This window comes from Manacus candei, unplaced genomic scaffold, assembly GCF_025592945.1.
Source record: "Manacus candei isolate 608988 ecotype Guabito, Panama unplaced genomic scaffold, ASM2559294v1 h1tg000011l, whole genome shotgun sequence".
In the NCBI taxonomy this organism is placed as follows: Eukaryota; Metazoa; Chordata; class Aves; order Passeriformes; family Pipridae; genus Manacus; species Manacus candei.
In genome coordinates this window covers 9,332,497-9,358,665 of record NW_026138059.1, presented here as the reverse complement: position 1 = coordinate 9,358,665, position 26,169 = coordinate 9,332,497, and positions in this window count along the sequence as shown.

The following is a 26,169-nucleotide window of genomic DNA, read 5'->3' as shown; positions in this document are numbered from 1 at the left end:
CAGTAACGAATCAGAATAAAACTCAGTAGAGTTACGTAGTTAAAAGGACCAGAACTAGTCTACCAATTTCTCCCCATATAAAGTCACAGTGGCTCTAATGCCATCTGATACATTCAAGTTAATCACAAGTGGACACAGAAATCTGGTATAAACTGCACTTATGTATGTATGAGTATCTTTGTACACACACAAACGTAGTAGTGTGTACTTCTTTTTTCCCCGCTGTGACTAAAACATTCACAGATGTTGATGCTAAAACGAGTGTTTGAATTAATTCTGTTTACCAAAAGATTCAGATTTCAAAAGTACTTATACAAGCATATTAGCATTGTATTCATCCTTTTATTATCATTTTGCAAGTGTTTACCATCTGCACATCAGTAGCAATTTTTACATTAGTTTCCATGTCAGCGATGACAATATTGGACAGAATCAAGAGTAAAGCAGTCCTCTTGGAAATCTCCTTTTTGAGATTGCTGTAACTGTGTAATTTGCAGTAATATTGGAGATTGTATAATCTATTCCTAAATATAGTATATAGTACCAATTTCGTATCATAATGCCATGTTTTACTAAGTCAGTGTTTTTCAAATGTCTGACTATTTTCATTTTCCTTTTCAGACAAACTTATAATTGCCAAATATGTAGTCAGATTTGTTTGTCAAGGTTGATTCCCATAAAATCTCTTCTACCCTTCAGTTGTTTATTAATTTCCTGTTCTGTCTAGGTCTGATACTATACCACGAGTCTTTGTGTCCTCACCTGCTGACTACTGACACTAGAACAGTACAGTGCCAATCTCCTTCTATCTCTGATGTTGAAAACTGGCATCAGCAGAAAGCAAATAATCTCAGTCAACTCTTTTACTATACTAAAAGTGTTTATCTGCTTATAAATTGCCTCCTACCTACTTCTGTGGCATTCATGCGTTGACTTCTGCATGATTCTGTTTCTGAAAACTGATGTAGAATATGAATAAGATGCTTCTGCCTGAAGTATTTCTATTGTCCAAAGACGATGAAGTGATGCTAACAATATTGACTTTCAAATGCTAAAAAAAAATTTGTACACTCAGAATCAAAGCCCTGTGATATACCCATGCAATAGTATTCCGTTACAGTCTGTAGAACATGCATGGAAGTGACTAATTTGATAGTGTTCTGAACTAATATTTCAGACAGCTTATACAGAAGGGAAGATTTTTGCAGGAGATTACCAATATTCATAGAAATTCCTTCTGTAACATAAGAAGATTCCTACAGGATTGTTGGTATTATGAAGCATTCAACATAATGGATAATTTACAGCGCGGGCAAATCTAACCTTTATGAGGAGGTGACCTTTTAGACCTCTTTCTTCATACTCTCTCAGCTAATGAAGGGAAGTTCTGCTATGTCTGGTAACCTTATGAGGAAGTTCAGTGGCTGGAGAACCATGTCCTTTTGTTCAATTCAGTTTCTCTCAAACACAGAGATGCTACACATAACACGTGGAAATTTTTGTCCTTTTGTGCTGACATAGTACAGCTCTTCAATCTTTCAGCATCTTTGTTCTTTTAACTGAAAATGACCTAGCCACACCCAAGAAAAAATTGTTAAGTACCAATGTATTAATAAACTATAATTTTAAATAAATTTAAATAAAAAATAAAAAATGAACACTAATAGAAAATGTACACAGGTGTCTTTATATAATGCATAAACCTATCTCATATTTTTCACCTATTGCTACAGAAAAAAATCATGTCTCATAGCAGTAAAAATTGATAAAAAATTGTAATATTTCTGCAGTTACAAGTCTCTTCTTCATTTATAGAAAAAATCTGATATTGTTCAAAGCATGTTTGCTTTTAGTCTACATCTTTTACTATAATTAGATAAGAATTTGAGAATCAAATTTTATCTTACTCATGATCTTTATCTGATATATTTTTGTTATGGTAAGAGTTACTCTATGCCAGATAGTGCTTTCTATGTGCACAGTATTATTTATGGATATCTTCTTAATAGTCCTTATTAATTATTTTGTTAGTGATTGATTTTATCACATTTTTTCAGTGCAGACCATGTAGTTATTTTAATAACTAAAAAAATTAGCCTTTGAACCACTGAATATGAAGGGCTGGACAGAGTATATAAATTAAGAGTTTGTGATATAATTTAATTTAGGGAAACACTAAAAAATGCTTATGTTGTAATGAGTCCTTCAAAGAAAATGAGGCTTATTACCTCATTGATAAAAAAGGTTCTTCTGTGGTGAGGATTCCCAGGGCTTCATTTTAAATAAATACTTTGTAAGGGTCATGTTAAGTGCTGGAACAATTCTGGTGATCTCAGCAGTGCCTGCCATCAAATGCAGCCGATGGGTCTCAGAGTAAATCACTTCCCGCTCATCGTAATACAGAGAGGGGACAGAGACACTAATATAATTCTGAGTTTTGTGTAGCTTTGATCTTCTTTGGTCTGAGCTAAATCTCAACATTTCCTTGATGGAAATGAGCAGAGTCTTAACATTTTGCAGGCATATGACACTGTGTGTTGCAGCATCAGGTAACTTTTGTGAGAGGTACATCTCACACTTTCCTTGTTCCTCTGATTTTTGGAGTGGGTAGATTATTGCAAATGACTATTCTCTGACTAAGCACTGAAGCAAGAAGCCTGATGAAAAATAATCAGATTAAAATGTTAGTTTTATATTATATCATGAAATCTAGTAGTTCTGGTCATGCTTCTCACTGTTAATTGCTCTTAATTTCTTAGATAATAAATACAACTGAAAAAAATGGCACCTTTCAGCTGAAGTAGAGCTCCTTAACTTTGTTGGTGCACCAGCTTATGAATTTAAGTTACAGGGTGAAAAATTGATGACAGCTGATACTAGTTTTACTTTGGTTTCATCACAGATGCTCCTCATTTATGCAGGTGAATATGAAATCAGAATCAGGCCCTTGGGAGTATTTCTTCGTTAAATAAATTTCTTGTTACAAACACGGTAAAGTTGTCTATCAGACAGGGCAGGAGAGGTCAAATGAAGATACAGCTTGCTAGGAAAAGGCTATCTGAAAAGTAATCAAAATGTATATACTTTTATAGTTGGAAAAATATATGTATAAATATCTTCAATATACTTCGTGAGAAGATACCTTTGCTCTGCAGTCAAGGATGAGGACAAAGTAAAGTAGCCTTGAAATTCAGCCAGTGTTGCAATCACTAAACTTTGGTTAAACTAAGTTTCTTATCTCCATTTTCAGCTACAGGCTGACAATAAGGAGGAAAGAAATGGCCATCAGAGACGGATTGTTTACTGTGAAACTGAAAATCTAGCCGGATTCAAGAATTCTTATTTAAAGTTTTTCACTTCTGCTGGCTTGTCAACAGTACAAAAATAATGATGAAGGCTAAAAAGATCAATTCATTTGTAGACTTCTTGAGGAAGTGTGACAGGGTAGATAGCCATGTACCTGTTACATCCCTATTATGTAACTGGCAGCACCCATGGCTTAAAAGTGGCATTCCTGCTACTAGCTTGAGATTTTTATCACAGCATGACCTTCACAAATAAAAGCTTTATATTTTCCTAAAATAATCCCTTAAACTGCTTAAATGATACAATTACATAGTCATTAGTGGCACACATTTTCAGCTTGGTGCCATGAAAACATCATACATGTCCCAGATACTGTAACTGCTTGTCTCTCTTCCTCATGCCACACACTGTAACTCAAATAAGGTAGACACTACTGGCATTATATGTTTATTACTTTCTCCTAGAATTTACTGATGATGTGGTTCCACTTTACCCAAAAGCATTTTACTTGATTATTCTGGGGATGATGTTTCATTCCACTCTCAGGCACAGAGAGAGTATGATTTCCAGAAGTAGTAACAGTTCCATAGCAAAATTTTAAGAAAAAAATGTAGTTTCCCCCTGAACTTTGATTCCTGTCTTTGTGATTTTCTCTTTTCTTAGCCATATGTTGCCTCTTTTTCAGCCCAAACTTAATCAAGGCTCCCCAATTCTGATCTCACCGAAGCTCTGTGCGCCTCTGTCCCCTTTTACTATCCTTGATGTACCCTATCCTGCATCGAGACCTCACCTCTGGAGGAAAGCACACTATCACTGAAGGAAATGCAGGAACTCCTGTCTCCTTGTCTCTCACCCTGCAGCTGGTAACACCATCCCACTTGTCTGTCCTGTACTACATATTGTTTTTCACCTTGGCACACTTTGCCTTCAACAAGCTTCATTCTTTCCTGCATGTCAGTGTGCCATGTTACCTACTTCTTTCTCTCCTACTTTTACAACTGTCTTCCATCCAGCTTTCTGGCTTATGACATGCCTTCACAAACATTTTATGGTGGCCCTTGAGGCTTGCATTGATATTGCCCCTGCCTACATCTCTCTCATTCTCTGTGTACATGCTCTGTTCTCTGATTTCTATCATCTCAGTGCTACTTTTGTTGGTTTTTGTTGATTTTTACCACAGATGCCTTATACAATTGACAATCTCCTTGAATGAGTCCTTTATTCCAGCCTGGACAAATAGTCTCTCCACAGGTGCTCACCAGACTGCCTCCTGTGTAATTGCATTTCTCCTGGTCCTTTAGTCTCACAATCTATTTGACTCTGCTTTCTTGTTCCTTTGATATCATCCAACAACACTGAAAAGTTAACCCCTCTTGGTGGGACTCTTCTTTACAGGGAACATACGAGCCATGTGCATGCTATTATAAACAAAAAGTAGTAAATAAAAGCACATCTAGTGTTTCTGTATAATCGGGGACTGAGCGAAAATGCTATGCTTCCCTCTATATGTATGGGATTCGGGGGATGATGGGTCTTAATTAAGATAACTAAAGAATTTTAATATTGTCCAAAACATCTTGTGATATCCTTAAAGTTTTAAGGAGATCTAAGTGTTTATTTTCTGTTTTCTTAGCTAACCTATCATCTTTAATGTCAATATCGAAAAATACCAGCTAATGAGATTTGAGATTTTTTTGTATAGAATCTCCATAAGTGTCAGGGGCACTTGTAGAGGAATACTATGCACGCACCAAATCAAGAGTGACAGTGTGCATGAGGAGATTTCTGGTAAGGTCTGGATCTACTCATGGTGACACTGGAGTCTGTTTTTCTTAGAACAATGAAATGGGATGGGAATTTATGATGAGTGTCATATAAACTTGCAGGATTTTTTTTATTTCTGATATAAATGGGGTAGATGATTATTAGAGAGACAAGATAGATACATGACAACATCAAAGACCTTGGGGAATTATTGTAGTGAAGTAGAAATATTCATCAGGCAAGAGCAATATAAGATTATTAATTATACGGTTCTAATGTTGGTTCACTGTTGGGAACTAGGTGAACTACCATCAGACCTTCGAGATGCAGTCATCATCACCCTGTATAAGAAGAAAGGAATTAAATCTGACTGTTCAAATTACTGTAGTATTACTCTGCTCTCCATTGCTGGCAAAATCCTGGCAAGAATACTCTTGAACAGAAGGAATAGTAGAAGGACTATAGCAGAAGAACTTCTACCTGAAAGCCAATGTGGTTTCAGAGCCAACAGGAGTACCACAGACATGGTATTTGTTCTCAGACAACTGCAAGAAAGGTGTAGGGAACAGAACAAAGGTCTCTATGTAACCTTTGTTGACCACACCAAGGCTTTCGATACTGTGAGCAGAAAAAGTCAATGGCAGATTTTGGAACATTTAGGTTGTCCCCCCAAGTTCCTTAAAATGATCATCTCGCTCCATGAGGATCAGCACGACCAAGTTAGATATGGCAATGCACTTTCTGAACCCTTTCTAATAACCAGTGGTGTGAAACAAGGCTGCGTTCTTGCATCAACCCTATTCACAATCTTTTTCAGCATGATGCTCCAAAGGGCCACAGCAGACCTCAATCATCAGGACGGTATCTACATTCGATACCGTACTGATGGAAGCCTTTTCAACCTAAGGCGATGTAAAACCCCTTTGATGAGCTCGTAGATTGGGACCCCGGGTCTTACACCTCCTGTGCCAATGAATTCTGAAAATTCGATACGCAATGAGTAAAAAAGCAGCTTTTAAACCTCATTTAAGCTAGTATGCTATCAGCTTCAATGTAGTCATATTATTTAAGGTTTGTTAGCAATTTATATATTCATACTCACTCCTCAGGACTTTTAAAATCTTAATTACACACTCTGATCTCTCCTCATCAAACAGTGTTCCATCCTCTCAACTATTTTAGATGCCCTTTTGTGTTCCTTTTCTTATGTCCTTGTTGGTCCTTACCAATCAACAGTAGGATCCTAGTCACCTTATTCTGAAGGGTGAGAAGACTTAACAGGCTATTTAATTCAGGAATGGTCTAAGGACAAAAAATGGATTCCAAATATTTTATGAGAAAATAAAAATGAAATATTATAATATTGAGCATGTGGGACAGGAGGCACCCACAGTACACAGTGACAGATCTCCCAGTCTTACTGGGACTGATACTGAAGGGTAAACTAAAAAATACAGGACTTGACCTGGTCATCAGCACTCAGAGCACACAAAGATATCACTTTGATTATGTCATAAGCACAAAATACTTTCAAAAGCTCAACTGCATAGGCAGAGTGGACATCTCACCAAGAGCCAAAATATAGGGGCTGAGGATTTGGGCCACCACAAGAGAATCATTCCCCTAGAGAAGGTGGACTGAGTGATTTTCAAAGTCTTGGCAAGTAAGATGGGAAACTGATCCCAGAAATGGTGTTCCTCTGTGCATTTTTTTCTGGAAACAATTCCCTTTTTGACTGAATTTCACTCGGTATGCATAGGCAGAGGATTTCCTGGGGGCTGTTTCCATATCTATAGCTAGAATTACCTCCTCTTCTTTTGTCTATAGAGCCTTTTTTTTTTTTCCCTGACCAGGTGATATTATTTACTGTGGATTAATATATGGTGTTTGATTTATCACTGGAGACACATAAGACATCTAATTGAATTTCACTTCTTTTTCTCACCAGTGTTGGGACAGGACATGCTATTTTTTCAGTTTCATGAGATTTCACTTTTCAAGACTCCACTGGGATGTAATATAACTTAAAAGAATAATTTGTTTTTACAATATTGATTGCTACTAATAGTAACATAATATTTATGTTGCTGCTTAAATACAGTCCTCTACACACAGGTAAAAAAAATCATTAATTGTTTTGGCATTATCCTGCATTAAATTTCTTCCAGAAAATTATGTATTTCCTGATATGATCTAATTAATTTTAAAGAAAAATACTGTTGCAAAATATATGATATACACTGTTACCTGAATAAGCACACCTGCTACTGCCTCTTCTGTATAGATTTTCCTCTTACTCTTATCATACCTTTCTCTCCCCATTTTTTTTCAACACAAAAGTTTTTCTATACAATTTAAGTGTGCAGCAAAGAAGAGGTTCTTGAGGGTAATGAGATATGATTAAAATGCTTTTTCTAGAGTTTTGGAAGGTAGACAACTCCAAGTTAGAAAACAGCTTTTATTATTATTATTTTAATTTGCTAAGAACTGCCCAGTCCTTAATTGGCATAAAGAACAGGTCCTTTGTGAATTTCATTTAAAGTTGTTTTTCTGCTGGCTTTTGTTCTGTGGGTCATATTGTTCTGTTTTGTTGTTGTTCTGTTCATTGCAAGGGTGTATGGTGTGTGTTCCTTGCCATGTAACCAGTAATGTGCTTTTACTTTCAAGTAAAATCAGAAAAAAATTATCATGTTATAATTACATTGATACATGTGTCCTTCAGCAAGCATTTAGAAATTATAGCTAATCTTAGTCTCTGAGAGGAAAATTTGGAAAATAATAATTTTTTCTATGGTCAGATTCCAAGTCTTTTATAAGAATACCACACACTAAACGTAATGCTTTGTTTATTTCAACACAAAAGTTTTCTTGAAATAGGTAAGTATTTTTAAACCAGTTGTCAAAGTGTGTTTAACTCCTGTCCAGTCATTAAAAAACTTCTTCTTGTAATTTTTTTTCTAAATTAAAACTACTGTTTCTTTAGTAAATCTGTGGTCTGCATGTGCAAGTTTATATCTATATATGAAATAACCTACATATGAAATAGCTAGATATGAGTATTTATATATTCTTAGTATTTTTCTCTTCAGAAATATTTTTATTAAGATGAGCTTATTGTGTTTGGCAACAGCTATTCTCATTTGAATAGTTATTCTGTTCTAAGTATCACTCTGGAAAAGAGAACATTAATAGAATGTGTTGTAAATGGATGTACTTTCATTACACTTTCAAAAGTATAATTGCATGGGTTTGAAACAAACTTCAGAGAACCATATTTTCACGTTACACAATATAGCAATTAAGGGAATCATCTTAAAGGGGGACAATGGGTTCCTTTCTTCCTGTAGTATATATCAAAGGACAAAAATTTATGACCAATTCCCTAGTTTTGACCTGGTTACCAGGAAGGCCTAAGCCAAATCCACTACACCTTGGTATCTGCAGAACTGTTTCTCTCAGATTTTCTCTCAACCTTATGAATTCGGTTTAAATCTCTGTCCATTCCTGTTTGATTCCTATATCATTCAACATATTTTTATTTTTTGGTTGTTTCTAATGCAGCAGCTATTAGAACAAGGTTGTGTAAGTTGCTGCTTTCATCTGGGAAGGCTCATATAAAAATAATTTTAGTTATAAAGATGGAATGGAAAATATCCTGAAAAATAATGGCTGCTTGGGATTAGATGTAAGAGATCTTTTGCATTAGATTACTCATGTAAATACCTACTGTTCTTTTAAACCAAGATTTTGTGTAGAACACCATTAACAAATTTCTGCTGACACATATCAGTTACTTACAAAACAAATAGAATCATTATAATCTCTTTGTCTACTCACTTAAGAATTGTTCTGTACTCTTGTTTCCTGAAAGATGAATTGTCTCCTGATCTAATGCTTTCTGTGAAATCAAATGTCTGCCCCCACTGAAGCAGGCTTTTAATTCATCACTTCCACAAGGCCTTTCTGGATTCCATAACTACTCAGAGACAGTAGTTGACTGAAAATTGTTTGGATTTATGTTGTAGAGGAGTGCATGTGGACCTCCAGGATAGCTGTCATGCTGTCTTAAAATGGAAAAAAATTTCTTGTGCCTGTATAAAAAGCCCTCCATCCAATACAGTAAATACAAATGGGGAAGCATTTGTAGCTAATAGCATATATATTTTGTTAAGAGTAAAGGGAAATCAGTTTTCAAAGGGTGAATAGAACATAGATCTAAAGTTTACCTTCCATTGATAATGGCCACCCAGAGTACTTCCATGGAGTTAAATCATATCTAAAAATGAGACAGTATTTGATACTAAGTCTTTATAACAGGCTAAAATTAAAATGCTCGCTTTTGAACAGGTGGCCTTTATGAGAACTTTTGAGCCCCAAGCTGTGTTCACTCTAAAACTGAAGGAAAATAGGGCTGAAGTGACTAGAGCACTAACACTGCAGAGATGGTTAGATCCTAGAGGATCAAAGTTTTTTCCTACTTTTGGTTTGAAATTACTAAAGAGCTACCTATGGGATTACCTTTTTGCACAGCAACTGTTCCCACTGATGTAAACAATACTGTTTAAATCATATGAAATAGGATACTTGCATAAACCTTTCTAGAACTGGAGATGACATCTATTAGTAGTTTATAACAGGATTATTTTGATGCAGTATGCTGAAGTGTAATAAGTGAAATGTTCAGTAAAGGAGCTGTGGTTTCTGTAGCATATAAATTAAAGAGATACAAAATTAAGTAGGAGGATAAAGGTTAAGGTAAAGTGAATAATAAAAATTTACCAAATTAGTTGAATCTATAAAGACATTATTTTTAGCAGAGATACTATTAAATGGAGGATGGGATGGCCACTTGGATGAGGACAGGGACCTGGAATGAGAACTGAGATAAGATTAGCATTGACAGATAGTCAGAATCCAAATAAGCTAAGAGTCTGTGTCGGGGGGTGGAATGACATCAGAGCAAATATTGCTTCAATTCAAAGGTACCCTAATCTACAAGACCATTTTCTTTTTCTAAAAAAAAAAAAAAGCAAAGCTCACAGGTAGTTTAAGCCTGGAGCAGTAACTCCACTCTTTTTTGTCACTCTTACAAAATGCTGCCCAAAATTGCTGCCTGTTGAACTGCACCAACAGAAGTGAAAGGTATAGAAGTGTAAACTCAGTCTTCTCAGGAGATGTTACTGAAGCATTTGAAGGTGTTAGTAAGATTCTCCCATCAAAGAAAATGAAGCTTTGGAGAAGGCCCAATAGCGGGTAAGTGAGGAGATGTTTTTTAGGAGCCTAAGTATCTTAAATTGTTCAATTTTTTTATTATAACTATTAAGGTGTATTAGGTTTTTGAAAAGAAAAAAGACTTTTGCTAGTTAATAGAAGACTACAGTGGCTTGTAATAATAGATTAATAAACTTGTTGATGTGTTCAGACAGTAAGATAAACTAAAAAGTTGTTGGCTTGACAACTTAACAGCCCCCAAGGTGTATTTGGGTAGAGTCATTGGACTCTGCATGTCCAGCATAAACCTCAAAAGATAAGGAAAGATTGTGTGATGTAGAATAAGTGCAATCACATGGAATCAGTTACACATGGTACTTTGCAATAGTTGTGAAATTTTATACCAAAAATAGTTAGCTAAAGGATGCTTGGGAGATAATAGGGGTATTAAAGGTTGCCATTTTATAGTTGTTCCGCTGCTGAGACATTGTGATGTCTGTCAATTATATTTCTGGCAAACTGAGTTTTTGAGAGAAATTGCATGTGTATTTTGTTACTGTTACTGACTTTGACTTTCATCTTGTTCAGTTTTGGCTGTGAAAATGGACAGCTCAACAAGAGGGTTTTTGTGTTTCAAGTGACAAATATAACAAATGAATCTGGAATTGAATTCACGTTTTCCTCTGCATTCTTATGGCAATGGCTACTTTTAAGGTAGAACATCAGATCTGAATTTGGATTGAAAACACAAATGGAAAAAGTAGAGAAGAATAATTCTGTCATAGAAGGACTTGAAATAGAGTGAGCAATATTGTCCTGTCTTTCAGTTCAACATCTAGGTTTTGTACCTGTTAATAGTTTTTCCTATTCATTTATTTATGCGTTTTTTTACTTATTTTCCTAGATTCTTACTCTAACATCTCTTTGTATATAAAATAAGTTCTGATTGTTAATACTCTATCATCTCAGTGATGGAGTCAATATGGAATGAAAAATTGTCTGACGAGTCAGCTCTATACTGTGAGCACATGTGCACGTGTGCACACATGTATGTTTCTATACTTATTCACAAGTCGTGTTCGTAGACATACAGACTAATAAACAAATTGTATAAATATTTGTGTCACAAATGCAGTCCTTGACTGAAGTATTTTCTTTAGGTTCATAAATATTTTATTGATTTTCAAGTACGTATGGCAAATAATAGTGGGAGGAAATATATATTCTCTGTTAAAGATTTAAAAGACTATATAAGAGAGTAAGTAATAAGAATTAGTGTCTTAGAAACATTTCACATGTTTGGAAACCTGTGCTCTCCTCATCTCATTGTTTTTCAGCGGGAAAAAGCATAACTTAAAGTACAATTGCAGAGTTTATCTGCTTTTTTGTAAAGATTTTATATATAGATACCATTAATGCTACTTTGAAATGATGGAAAAGTTTCCAAGATATTTTATCAATTAATTTCAATGACTACTTTTCCCCCCCCACACAACACTGGGCATTAATGAAAGTGTGTAAACATAAAAAAAAATTTCTATCTTCATGTATTACAAGTGTCAAAAGCAGCTAAAAAATATCTTAGGAGAGCCTGGAGCAATAAAAATCTGAATTACTCACTTAGTTGGTGATACGTAGTTACATGAATTACAGCGTACCAACTGTGGTGGTTTAACCTCAGAGTGCAACTAAGCACCACACAGCTGCTTTCTTCCTCCCTCTGATGGGATGGCAAGGAAAAAAGGTAAGACCCATGGGTTAAGATAAGAAAGTTTAGTAATTGATATAAATAAAATATAATAATAACACTAGTTTATATGAAAAAAATATTCTTTAAAGAAGAATCACCTCACCATGAAAAGAGAAGAAGCCATTTCTGTCAGTAAGTCAAATTTCTTGTATATTTTCTGGATTAGAAGAAAGGAGGAAAGCAACTTATTCACAGGACCAAACGATGTTAAATGAATGGTCATCTGACCAAAATTTAATCAAATTTTAAATTGTGCCGATGGCAAAGTTCTAAACTGTATTTATCACTGAAAATGTTTGGTAATTTTTTGACAAATCTTTTTTTTGTGAGTAGTGCAATGTAAGTACTTTATCAGAAATTAGCTGTTTATATGATTTGTTCTTACAAAATTGCTACTATATTTCATATAGCATTGCTTGAGTTTTCAAGCCTTTGAACTTAGTTCTTGCTTTAGTACTTATTCATGCTATTAAGGCTCAATTACTTGAAAGAATGCTGAAAGCAAACATGAAACAGCGATGTTATGGTTCTACTGAAATTCACTTTTGAATTCACATGGATAGTCAAGGGAATTTAAGAAGCCGGGGTTTGCCCATTCTATCTCCCTTTACACTTCTGAGCAGTGTCAAAGGGTTTTAGATAAAGTTAGACTCCAACTCCGACTTTTTTTAAGCTCACAGATGTCAAGCTACACCATTGTGAACACTTTCCTTTGCACATAAATTACTGCCTTTCATAAACTTAAAGGCCACACTTTGCAGATGCTGGACTGTATAATTACCCAACTTTTACTTCTATAAAAGAGAGAATATTATGCCACTATTTTTCAAGCACTTCTTTCATGACATTGCATAGAGTACAACTCAAATAACTGCATTCTATCTAAAGGCTAAAACAAATTTCTTTTAGTTTTCTGTCTGGTCTTTTTTGCTTGGTGGCAAGCTTGTAGAAACCTATCTTTGAGGGCCTGATATGAACCACTAAAAACCAACAGAAAAAGTCCAACTAAAAATAAATTCTCTCTTAATCAAACCTTTTTCAGAATTCTAATTGCAGTTCCATTTCAGTTCTGCCTGAACTGATGGCTGCAACTGATTGAAAAAATACTTGAACTCTCAAATTTAAAAGATTTGAAATTTTATTTGAAACGGAACTTACAATTATTCAATATCTCTGGGAATCCTACACTACAGATGGACTGAGCTGTTTTGTACATTGCCTGCTAAACATGCCTTGAATTACAATATTTATTCTTGAAAAGGTGAAGAAAGATTTACCAGTTCATCACAGGACTGAATTCACTACAGGTTACATGACTTTTACATCTGCAAAAAATTAGCAGAAACATCCAGAATTTTTCTCCAAATACAGTTATCAGAGACCTTCCTTAACATGTCAAAATCCCAGATATCATGAAAATACTAAATAAATAAGTAAGCTTTTTTTAATCTTTTTTTTTAATGGAACACAATTTTCATCTTTAAGTGAAGTTTCTGTCCTTCATTTCAATTAAGTTCTACCTAAGTTCACAAAAAAGGCATCCCATGTACCTGCCTGCTATGGCTCATTTTAATTGTCATTCAGAGCATAGTTTGTAAAATAGCCTCTGAAACACTAGAGAGTTGAAATTGCACCTTACTTCTGTTTTAGAGCATTTCAACTTGAGCTACTTCTTAGGAGTATGACAGAACTATGCCTCTAATATATATCACTTCCTGATTTCCTGTGGAGAATCAGTCCATTTAACAGCATAAAGTAATTAAATCCTTAAATAATCAAAGAAAAGATGAGCTTGATTCTTAGCCAGGTGGTTATAACACACCCTCAGCAAAAGTAATTCTTTGATTTGTCATTATTCAAATAAATTCTTAAGATGAATGGAAAAATTTGGGGTGACATTCATTGACATGTTTCAAGGCTACATATCTGAAGTGGCACTCAATATAAGGTGCTTGTGATGGAGAAATATAAAAAGGTCAAGGTGTCCTTATTGTGTTTTGCTTTGTTTTGATTTCTGTAAGCTCAGTCAGCAGTTAAAGTCAGCAGATTTTTGTGGGCCTCAGTCGTAACTTTCTTTCATGTTTTGCGTAGGGAGTCAGCAGTACTTGGCATCATTACTTCTGTATCAGCATTGCAGATGACTGCATGCTAGAATGGGATACCAGGTATTTCTAAGGTCATCTATCTTCACATGGAAGTTCACTTTTCTCCACTCTCAGGTATATTTGACTATTGCATACTGAAAAAGTAATTCTTGCCTGATACTCTTCAGACATAGTGAAAAATAGGCTGAACAAATATGTAACCAACTCACAACCTGCCTGTAAGTAGTTCAATATGACTATAGTCATCAATCATTGTGATTGAGGAATGCTTCATATGTGAGAAGATGGTTTTGTATTTCATGCCAAATCCTTCTCACAAGATCCTAGGAACACATATTATTTTCTAATTTACAGTGCTATAATACATAGAGATAATATTGCTATTTTCCATCGTTTGTCTTTTGAGATTTTAAACTCTGGCAGTAAGAAAATAAGAATGAATAAATTAGTAACATGAAGTCAGTCACTACCTTAGAGATGTTCCTGTAGGACAATGGCACATGATAGAAGCTCTCAGAAAGATGTTTACATTAAGCTATATTTTTGAGGAAAAGAAGTAATCAGAAAAATAAATAATGAATAGCTAGTTACTACTTCAAGTAGTTGTGATTTTCTGCTGGATGACCACATACAATTTAAATAAGCAAAATGTATTAACTCTCTAACGTATTTTAAAACAGTATTTTTTGAAGAGTTAAAAACTTTTATGAACGAATCAGAAGGGAGAAAATCTAAATAAAAATGCTGAATACCAGTGACAAATTCTTTAAAGGTAAGTGCAACTAAATCCTTAGTGCTGGCTGAAATCCAGGATGAGGTCCGCACTCTATTCAGAGGGATCTGAAGGTGGTCATCATCCGAATTTGCCTACCACTAACACTGTTAGATTTAAAGGACTGTCTCCAGCACAGGGGATATGAGAACCTGCACACTCTCTGACAACTGTATACCAGAGAAACTAACCAAACAATTTATAAAAAAGGTAGTGTTGAGAAGTTGTTTGGACTCTAATCAGGGACGTGAAAGGCCTGGTTCCCAAAGCTGTATCCTTTTCTAAAACTGCTCAAAAGAGCCTTGAGATATTACTTTGTTCATCTCAACAGTTTTCCTCAGAGTTGCTACATATCTGCATTTTAACTCACAGACAGAGAAAAAAGATTCTACAAAGTTCTTACTAGTTATAAAAATCTTCTTTCATTTTGTTCAGCTTCAAAATTAGAAAAGCTCAAATAGGAGTGTCTAGCTCCAAGACAGTGCAACACCAAAAGACTATTTAATTAAAACCACAAGCCACAGCAGAACTTAAGAGTTTGCTTAATAGATACTGGTTAGGAATCACAAATAGTTCCAATTAATATTTAGTTAGAATAACAGCATGCAGAAGTCCCTTACTTATAAAGCACTGTGGTTCATGCAAGTTTTTTATTTTCTTGCCTACAAATACACCGAATTTCCTGTTTATGCAATAAACTAGCTTTCTGGATACCCACTGTATGTGAATGAGCCATACTCATCTTTTTTTACAGTCTTGAGTACATGTAATTGGTGCTGCCCCTCTGAACCTGCTTGATTCTTTGAGAAAATTATATGCCTCATGAGGACAAGATAGGTCAGTGTCACTGATAATATCAGCCTGACAAGGCCTGACCCAGAGCTGGAATATCACTGTAACCAAGGTAAGTGATTAAGGAGAGACCAAACATATGAACATAGCAAAAATTTTGAACTAGACAGAAATAGATAGGTAAATTGTTTTTGTATAGGAAGTTTTTCATGAAGTTGTGCGTAACTTGAGTTTGCAGACAGCTCTGTTTAAAGAGAAAATTACTTCTGCCATTTTGTATCCTAAAGTGCCTACAAAGCTGCCTTGGGCAAACTTCTTTTTCATTACAATAATTAGTGTGAATACTGGTATGGAGGGGTGGCCCTGGCTGAATGCCAGGTGTTCTCCAAAGGCATCCTCTCACTTCCCTCTTCAACTGGACACAGGAGAGAAAATATAACAAAAGACTCATGGGTTGAAAAAAGGGCAGGGAGATATCACTCACCAGTTACTGTCACAGGCAAAACAGACTAAACTCAGGGAAATTAGTTTAATTTGTTACCGACCAAATCAGAGTAGGATAATGAAAAATAAAACCAAATTTTAAAAACACCTTCTCCCCATCTCACCCTTCTTCCCAGGCTCTACTTCCTCCCAAATTTCTCTACCTCCTCACCCCCGAATGGCACAGTGGGAGATGGAGTAGGGTTTGTGGTCAGCTCATTACGCATTGTCCCTGCTGCTCATTCCTCCTTACAGGGAGGACTCCTCACACTCTTCCCTTGCTCCACTATCTGTCACTTCCATGGGAGACAGTCCTTCATGAACAGACAGCTCCAGCTTGGGTCCGTCACAGAATCACAAGTTCTGTGAACAAACCTGCTCCGGCATGGACTCCTCTTTCCACAGGTACACAGGTACAGCACAGACTTCCCATGGGATCACAGCCTCCTTCAGGCATCTACTTGCTCCAGTGGGGGATCCTCCAGGGGCTGCAGGGGCACAGCTGCCTCACCACAGTCTGCACCATGGACTGCAGGGGATTCTCTACTCCAGTGCCTGGAACACCTCCTCCCCATCCTTCTTCACTGACCTTGGTGTTCTTCTCCCATTCTTGATTCTCTCTCTAGTTGAAGCTGCTGTTGCACACTTTTTTCCCTCCCTCCTTAGCTACTTTATCCCAGAGGTGCTACCATCACAGTTGGTTGGCTTGGCTTGGCCAGCAGTGGGGCCATCCTGGAGCCTGCTGGCATAAGTGCTGTTGGACATAGGGGAAGCTTCTGGTAGCTTCTCACAGAAGCCACCCCTATATTTCCCCACTACCAATACCTTACTGTGCAAAACCAACACAACTGGATATAGTCTATGGAGCACAAAAATACAGACTTCATTAATGCCAAGAAAGAAAATACCAGAACTAGACTGAGTTCCTGAATTACTGTTAGAATCTGATTAATGTACATTAGAGTGTAACCTGAGCTATGCAGTTTGTCAGCACAGCGTTAATAAGTTCAGTAAATGCACTCTCTGATGCAGTTGATTTGTATACTGTGTGTGACTGAACCAAGAGGAGGCTGACTGTTCCTATTTGTATCCTGTGACTGGAGTGTAGAAATGCTTAAAGACCTTAGATCAGCATTCAGACTGAATTCTTCTCCCTTCTACAAGAACTCTATTATAGCCACATATTGTCTATATAACACTTCAAAATACCCATTTAGCATCTGTGACAGTCTAGAATCAAAAGTGAAGATTAATGATAAGCCATAATGTATGGGAACAAATTCACTAGGAAAAAAGGAAGAGAAGGATATTTTGGTGCTCTCCCCTTCATTGAAAATGGCAAATAGAAGAATGAGCTCCAATGAGACATTTTGTGACTGTGTAGTTTGCCCATTTAATCCTGATTGTATCTGTTTCTTTTTCATTGCACAAACTGTACAGGTAAATATACCCCCTGAAATTCAGTTTTCCATGTTGAAAGGTACCTGTATAAATAAGGTTTGATTACTTCCATGCTATTTTCACTGCAAATCTTTAAACTTGAATGGACAGCTCTCTGGTATTTCTCATGTCAGGTGGAAAATCAGACTGATAAAAATAGGGTCAACTTCTCCTTATGTACTCCAGGGCTTAACTGCTTGTAAAGTTTCCAGAAGAATCTAATTGCAGATTCTTTCAGACAGTAGTGAACCTGGGCATGCCTATCAGGACTCTTTGGTCACAAATTAGTAACTAGTCAAAATGACGAATCAAAACCCACATTTCTAAGAGATTTTTCCCAACTTTCATCTCTTCTCTATATCCAACAAAAACCACTTTCTTAATGGCTTTAAAACTTTTTAAAGCTTCAGGCATTGGCTGCAGTTAAGAGGAATTAATAGATATAATAATCTGAATTTATGTTATGAATTTCAATCTTTTGTTTCTACTTCCATATTATGCCTTCAGCAACCAGTGTTTCTGAACAGTCACACGTACAAGTTTATGTCTAATCTGTCTTCAGCTGAGTGGTGTGTGCTTTACACTTTTCACAACTAGGTGGTCAGGGAAAAACTTCAGGAACATAAAGGACCAGAGATGACTTAAGTTAAACCCTGTGAAAAAAAGAAAATATCCTACTTTAGACAGCAGAAAACCTAGATTATTTGAACTCAGACTCCTTCTTGCTCCAGTTCCCATTGAACCATAAATGCCTGCCCAGGGCAGAGAAATAACGGAATATGAGGAGGCTGCATTTCAAAGTCATTCTATCTTTACAGAGAAAGAATAGCCACTGATTCAGACACTGATTGTAAGTGGCAGTTTTGTAGTCTAAAAAAAAATAAGAAAATCCCTACAGATTAGATATAGCTACATGTATTTTTCATTTCCAATAGGCAGGAAACAAGGTTGTCCTAGATCGTCTCTCTTCCACTTTCTTCCATTCATACCCAGAGCCTGAAAAAAGAAGCAAACAAACAAACAAACACCATGGGAATGTCAACCTTGTCATAATTAATGAAGTATCATTTTAAATGTCAGCTAGCCAAACTTATCACGAACATTTCTAATGTATCTAAACACTAACTCATACATTGTAGCCCTAGGTATGATATTGCCTTGCAGCTAATATGCCATTGTCTACTGCAGCAGGCTCATCAGCATAGCAGAGGCATTCTGAGGTCTGTTTTATTTTAGTGTGTGCCAGAAATAACCCTAAAGTCAAGTGTCCATTTCAAGGATTTATTTTCAAATAGGTAATAGTTTTGTAAACTTCTCTTTCCAACTTAAACCAATAAAAACATTGGTTATAGTCAGTTGTTTTCTGCACCGTTTCATTGAGAGAATAATAGCTTATCCCCTACAAAGATAGATTAGAAACAAAATTGTGTTGTCAAGACGTAAGTATTCTTTATGTTGGTAGCTAGAAAAGTTTCAAGTCCAGTCCTCCCAACATTATAAACATTCTTATCTTTCCTCATGTATGTGGTTCAATTGAAACCTCTACTTTCTACACCACTCAGTGTGTAATTGGATCTGCTCAGGCAAGATGTAGTGCCTCTGCCCAAAGAAACAAGGGCTTGTAAGAAATAGCTTTATTTCTGATCTGTCTACCTTCTATGTCAGTGTTCCATGTTGTCTCATGGAAGTAGAAAGCAGACGAGTAAAACAGTATTGGACATGAATTTGACCAGAAAATTACATTTTTGCATGCTTTTCCTTCCTACACTAGCTTTGCTAAATTGTGTCCTATGTTCCAAATACCAGCAGGGACACATAAGTAAAAAAAAGCTTTAATTTTCATGTCTAGTAATAGTACATATTTTTCATTTGATAGCATAAAAAGGGCTTAATTCTATTTCCATTGAAATGTTCATGAAATGAACATTATTTGGTTTGGTGCCTTATCTATAAATATTTCTCATTTGTCCGGTTCCTGAAGATCTGTTTAAATTGGTAGGACATCAGATATTCCCCTGCACATACTATCATTAAATCCTACTTGGAGTAGATTAATCATTCAATAATTACCTTCTGTTTCTATAACGGTCTGTACATGAAGTTTGTGTAATACTGGAGATTGAGGATCTCAATATCATATTTATTTGAGGTCTGATTGAAATATGATTGCAGATGGGGGAATCGTTCCTCTAATAGAGTCAAGTTAGGTCAACAACAAAAGGCAAGCCACTGCAGCAGATATAAACATAAAATTTTTAAGAGATCTATGTTTTTTTCTTGAGAGAATTTCCTTTTTAGAAAAAAGAGCAAACTTATACAAAAGTTTTATGCTAAAAGTAATGCTTAGTTTCTTTTGGCTGTTTCTCTCTGAACAGAAAGAAAAAAGAACTGTATTTTAAAAATGCCATTATTCTTTGTTATGCTATACTCAAAGAATCTGTACTTAAAATATCCAAGAAAATAAACTTTGTAAGTTAAGATGATTTTTAAAAAGAAGACTAATAATGGAAAAGAGCAATCACCTGTTGCATTATTTCTCTTCAAAGGAAACAAAACATTCAATCTACTTTTATCCCTCAGGCAGGAAATGTAGTAATGTTACAAGTTACATAAAGACAGTCAGTATGAATTTTATAAAATTAAAATCATATACAGAATAGGTCAAAGTCATCCCATGTGGAGGTCTATTGACTTGAGCAGGCTTACAGCACCTATTTCAATTGTGTGCTATATAGTGATTCAGATGGAATTGTTTGTGCATCAGTTGTTTCTAAGAGCAACTGTACTCGAAGCCTCAAAAATGCTGAGGATCACAATTTCACTATTCCCAGCTCCATTGCTTTGTTACCTTTTTTGAAAAAGAAACTGGAGATACATTCAATGTTGTTATGCATTAATTTCATCATTAAAGTGTATCTCCAGCAGGTACAGCAATAAAAACCATGATGAGAGAGTCTAGCTGCATTTTCTTAAAAACACAGCAGTAATTTTATAGTGGTTAATGAACAGCCAGGCTGAAATATGCAGTAAATCACTGAAAAAGGTATGTGATTTTTTTTTTCCAGAAGAAAGGAACAAATGGAACTAGATTTTATTCAAAAGTCCAGATACCTAAAGCTATTTAGGTTTAATTACTCTCATGGGATTTAGGATTTTAGACAAGTTTAAAAATTTTCACATAAGAACCAAGGAATCCCTGTGAAGCTGAAATATTTCAGTTCTATTTGAAGTCAGTAGAAATCAAGCAGCCCTTAGACAACTGTAAGACAGCATCTCTTTTTTTTTAAGTTACACAATTTAAGTAAACTGAATAATAGGAATTATTGCAAAAAATCAATTTATGTATGAGTCTATTGAAAGAGTTCCTTAATCTTCTGTCATGCCAGAATAGGGGAGCACAGTGCCTTTAGAGCAAGATATTTTATTTGTTGCTGTCTAGTGTTTCCCAAATCCTCCTTGTTTTCATAATTTCTCAATTGTTTTTTATAACATGGGGAAAACTAAATGAAGTCATAAACTAAGGGAATTTCTACAAAGGTACTAGTGTTGACACCACGAAATATTTCAATAGAAAAAATTTTGAAACTCTTATCACCAAAAGAAATCTACTTTAAATTTGGTGGTCAGGTTCCTAAAAAGAATGGGGGGAAAGCAAATAAAAAATTTTATATCAAAGAAAAATATTCACAGAATCTAATAGATTGAAAAATTATGTACCTAAAGTAATCAATAGAAAATGCTGAAAAGATGAACCTATTCAAGACCTGAATGTAGTTCTGCCATATATAATTTCCCCCCCTATTTTGGAGACTAAAGGCAGGCCAGTACTGCCTTTCACAAAGCTCATGATTCACAATATACAAAATAGTGTGAGTATATCACTAGTATGTTCACCAGGTTGAGAAAAAAGTGAGCATCATTAGAAGTTCTTGGATGAAGTATTCATTTGGGAAACTCGATGTCATATCTCAGGACATTATGTTACATATCAAGACCCTCCTCATTTCTTGGTTCCAAACAGATTTTTTTTCCCATCTTACCTAACCCTATTGCAGACTTCAGTCTAGAAGACTAGAGAGAACATGTGTTCTTACCACCCAAAACATTTCCTGACAACTGAAATTGGGATTTCTGGCTTAAGAAATGGACGTCCGCTCCCGCTACATAGGGGCAAAAGCACCACTTTAAAAAAACACAGCTAAAGGTGTTATAGGCAACTGAAACCCCAATTTGTAAAGATTCTGCGGTAGTTGTGGATTTGTTCAACACCAGAAAAGTTCACACCTACTAAAGGCAATATAAATACACCCAAGCAGAACTTAGGTTATTTGGGTACCCAACACTTTTATAGCCCTTAAGATGTCAGGTATAGGTAGTATAAGAAAAGGGAGTTTCAAGGATGTCAGTGATGCCTAAATTTTGATTTAGGAATCTGCACCGGAACAAATGCAATTAAATTACTTTGTGAATTTGGCCCAGAATCACAAAGGAAGTTTAAAGTTCATAGGAGACTGAGCACAATTCAGTGATCTCACTATCAGAGCCCTCAGTTTAGAGACAGTTATTTAATATTTTAATATATATTAAATATATGTTTCCTTCTAGTAGTAGTTAAATCAGTTGAGCAATGTATGCCTATGAACAGATGTACATCTATATTTTATTTGCTCCTCTTCTATATATCCTCCATTTGAGTTTATTGTAAGATTGCCAGTTAACCTATCATTTTATAAGGTTTCAGCATCTTCTAACCATAAATACTAAATGAGTTCCCACATTAACACTGCAGAAACCTTAGCTGACACTTTAGATCAAAATGTTGACATACAGCATGTGTGGAATGGATCATATAGCAACTTTCCATGATTTAACTGATTCATATGTTTACTTACCAGAGCTACTGCTTCATCCTTAAAACATTAGGTTTGACAAGCTGTTATCATCAGCTCACTCTTGGGTATAAAAATCAAAATAATTCTGAGTAATTCAGTAGGTTCCCTAACTCTGCAAGGAGCACTGATAGTCAGAACTGAATACACATGTAAAGAAAGAACAAGAGAAATATGATTAATTTTACTTAAATAATTACCAGCAATAAACATGAATACATATTTGAAAATCATTGACCTGCTTAATGATCTTTAAAATGAATTAAAAACTGTCTGAAGGGAAAATGCAAATGGAGGCTGTACATTATTAGTATGTTGCAAATGACATTAGTAGGTTCTATTACTGGAAAAATTTTGTCTGAAGGTGGGTTGAATGCTACAATGTTAGCTCATCTGTCTCATCTAATGAAACCAGTTATAATTAATTCTCTCATTGAAACTTAATTACAACAATTAAGGGGTACAGGATTATTTTGCACCTCAAGATATTTCTGGACTACTCTTTTATGATTACTCTTTGCCTCTGTTAACAATAAAAATTCCTGCGCTCTGCTCTAATAATACACTCAAGGCAATTGAATTGGATTGAACATGCAGTTACAGACATACATTAAAAGTCCTGTCTATAATTTTTGAAGACAATACAATAGATCATAAACACTTCATTACTCCTTCCCACCTCCCCTGTATGCTGTCAATTAAACTCATAGTATTTAATAGCAAAATCAAAGGGTGGCTTTTCGGCCTAAATTTTAAATATGTTTTTATCAATTAACAGTTCAAACTTATAAAAGGATCAACAACACACCAAAACAGAATAAGATTATATTTCATCGCTTTGGGCTGATTTTATAAAGAATTTCTTGAACAGCATCACCTATTTACTGTCCAGCATGATGTTATTTTGTTTTGCATTTGGGACTGAAAAGATCATGCCTGGGATACAGCATCACTACCATGCTTTTCAGTTTTTCAAGGACATGAGCTTTCTTAAAGTTGAGATTTTGCTATAAGTATGTAATCACTGGCTGGATTCAAGAAAAGAAGTCTCCAAACAGCTATGTTGTCTCCAAACAGCTATAACCTTAACAACTTTTTGAAAGGGAAAAAGAACTCAGTAGTCCTGTATTGTACTCCTGTGTTTTCCAGAAGAGCAAAATTTATCCTTGACTCTCATATTTATTGAAATCAATACCCCTGTTTCCAGGTTCAGCCTTCCAGATCATTCAGTCAGCCTGTCTGCTGACACTACTTATTCCTTCAACTTATTCTTCTTTCAACTCAATTTATTGAGTTTATATACTATATAACTGGAATATGTAGTTATATATACATAAACCTTGAAGTACTGGGGGGTACAGAGCTCTCTATTCCTTTTTATTAGGAAATGAGAGGAAGAGTGACCATGGACCTTTTTTTTTTTTTTCCTGACTGTCAGACGTATTTAGAAGTCCAAGCAGACCCAGAAAGAAGAAAGAGTTTGGTCCCTCTGTTATCAAACAGAGGAAAGCAGAGATACAGTGAAAGTCAGTGTATTAATTTTCTTCAAGGATATTTCTGAAGTGAATGAAAGATGAGAACAATATGTGCAGAATAGAATTGAAAGAGAAAGGGAGAAGAGCTTCCATTTGATGATGTGGACGGTTTTCTACATGTTAGTCACTAGACTGCTCTGCTACCAGGAGGACTTTGTCTTGCAAGGTGATGCAAAGAAGCTTTTTCATATTATTTAGTATAGATTTTGGTGAAGCTGTAGAGAACAAATATAGAGCCAAGGGACTGTATACTACATTCAGAGAAAAGTATTTATTTTTTCTCATATTTCAATAATTAGAAAGAATTTTAAAATTAAAAAAAGAATATTACAGTTGCAAAGTAAAAAGTGAAAATTGGGGTTTGCTTCTTTGTGTCTTCCAATTTTATTACCTTTTTTTTTTCTAGTTTCCGTGCTACTTAATGAGCTAGAACCACTCCTTAATTGTCCCATGAAGTATTAATGGATAACTTTATTAAAACATAATCTGTTGTTTCCACAGCAAATATATTCGAAGACATGAAAATAGGTAATTTGAATAATGTCAGAAAGTGAGAAAATTGGATTCAGTTGCAGGTAGAGTCATGAGATTTGAGTCATCTCCATCTGAGTTAGTGATCTAGATTCCTTTATAGTAAACATAGGAAAACATAATCAAGATGTCAAAAAAACCCACCACAAAGACAAAAGATGATTCATATCCCAGCAGTCCTGCAGGTTCTTCTTAGACCACTACTTCATTTGTAGATGTCTTCAAGATAAGACATAACCTAACATTTATGCCTTTTGTGCTCTGTGGCTTTGCCAGTAAAAAGTTGATACAATATATATTTTTAAAACTAAAGTGGTTTTACTCAGACATCTTTATTCTGTCTGAGCATTTTCTGGCATAGTATTTTCTATATGTAAATCAGTACTGGAAGGCAGATCTGAACATTTAACAGTGGTGACATATTTAGCTATTAAAAATTAATATCTCTGATGTTAAGGGAGGAGGAAGTACAAAATTCCTGATTAAGGTCTTGTGGACAGCTCAGAAATTTCAATTATTTTTAAAGTAGTCTTTCTCCTTCTCTCCCAGAAGTAAAGGAATGTGAATAGAAAATCACAGTAAAAATAATTCTACTTAGAGTTATTTGTATATTAAGAAAAATAAAAGCTGACATTTCAATTCTGGCGATAAGGATAATCATATTCATAAAACATTTTTTACACTGATTAAACAAATTTGTTCATTTACTTCCTCAATTTTCCTCCTGGTAATACTCTGCTTCAGCTCTTAACACAACTAAAATTTGTGGAAAACACTCAGTGCCTATTACTCTTCAGTTTAGAAATGGAGGCAGTTTTCAAGCTTGCTATACTTATTTAAAGAAACAAAAAAGTACTGATGAACATTCAGATGAAAAGGAGAAGAGTTCCAAGTAGGTATTTGCTTCTCTGTCCAGCAGCCAGGATTTCTTGAGTAATCTGAAAGGAAGCTGGATATTGACCTGTGAGATGTATCTTCATATATTCAAGAAGGGTAGTCCTTATCTGAGAACTCATTACTTTTCTGTGAAGGCAAAAGAAAACAAAAAAGGAAATTTGGAATAAATTAATTCCCAATTGTTTCTGGGGCAAATTTTGAAAATACAACAGAAAGAATCAGACACTGGTACACAAGTCCACTAATATATTAGTACCAGGTTGCACAGTCTAAAGTGAATCTCCGCACAGCACAAACTCAGCCCTCATGATGACCTTTTCTGCGTTCATGATGGCCCAGCTTCAGGGAAAGCCCCATATCTCGTTCAAGCAATGAAGAGGAGGCAACAGTCTGGACTCTTAGCTGACTTGAAAGGCCCACCTCTACCCCTATGTTCAATATTAGAGCATGAGCACTAGCTTGCAATCACCTATGCTATCAAATTGTTAGACATGCCTGGTTTGGTTTTACAGGGCAGCAAACAGTTCCCCAGTGCCATTTAGAAGCTAGACCCAGGAAACTTCCAAACAGGTAATTTGGTCATGGTCATTTCACCTTGAAAGCTACGAGCATATGTAGACCATTTCATCTCAGGCTTAAGTCCACAGGACAGACCTTGGTACATTTAGTCTCCTGTTACAGACACAGGCAACCA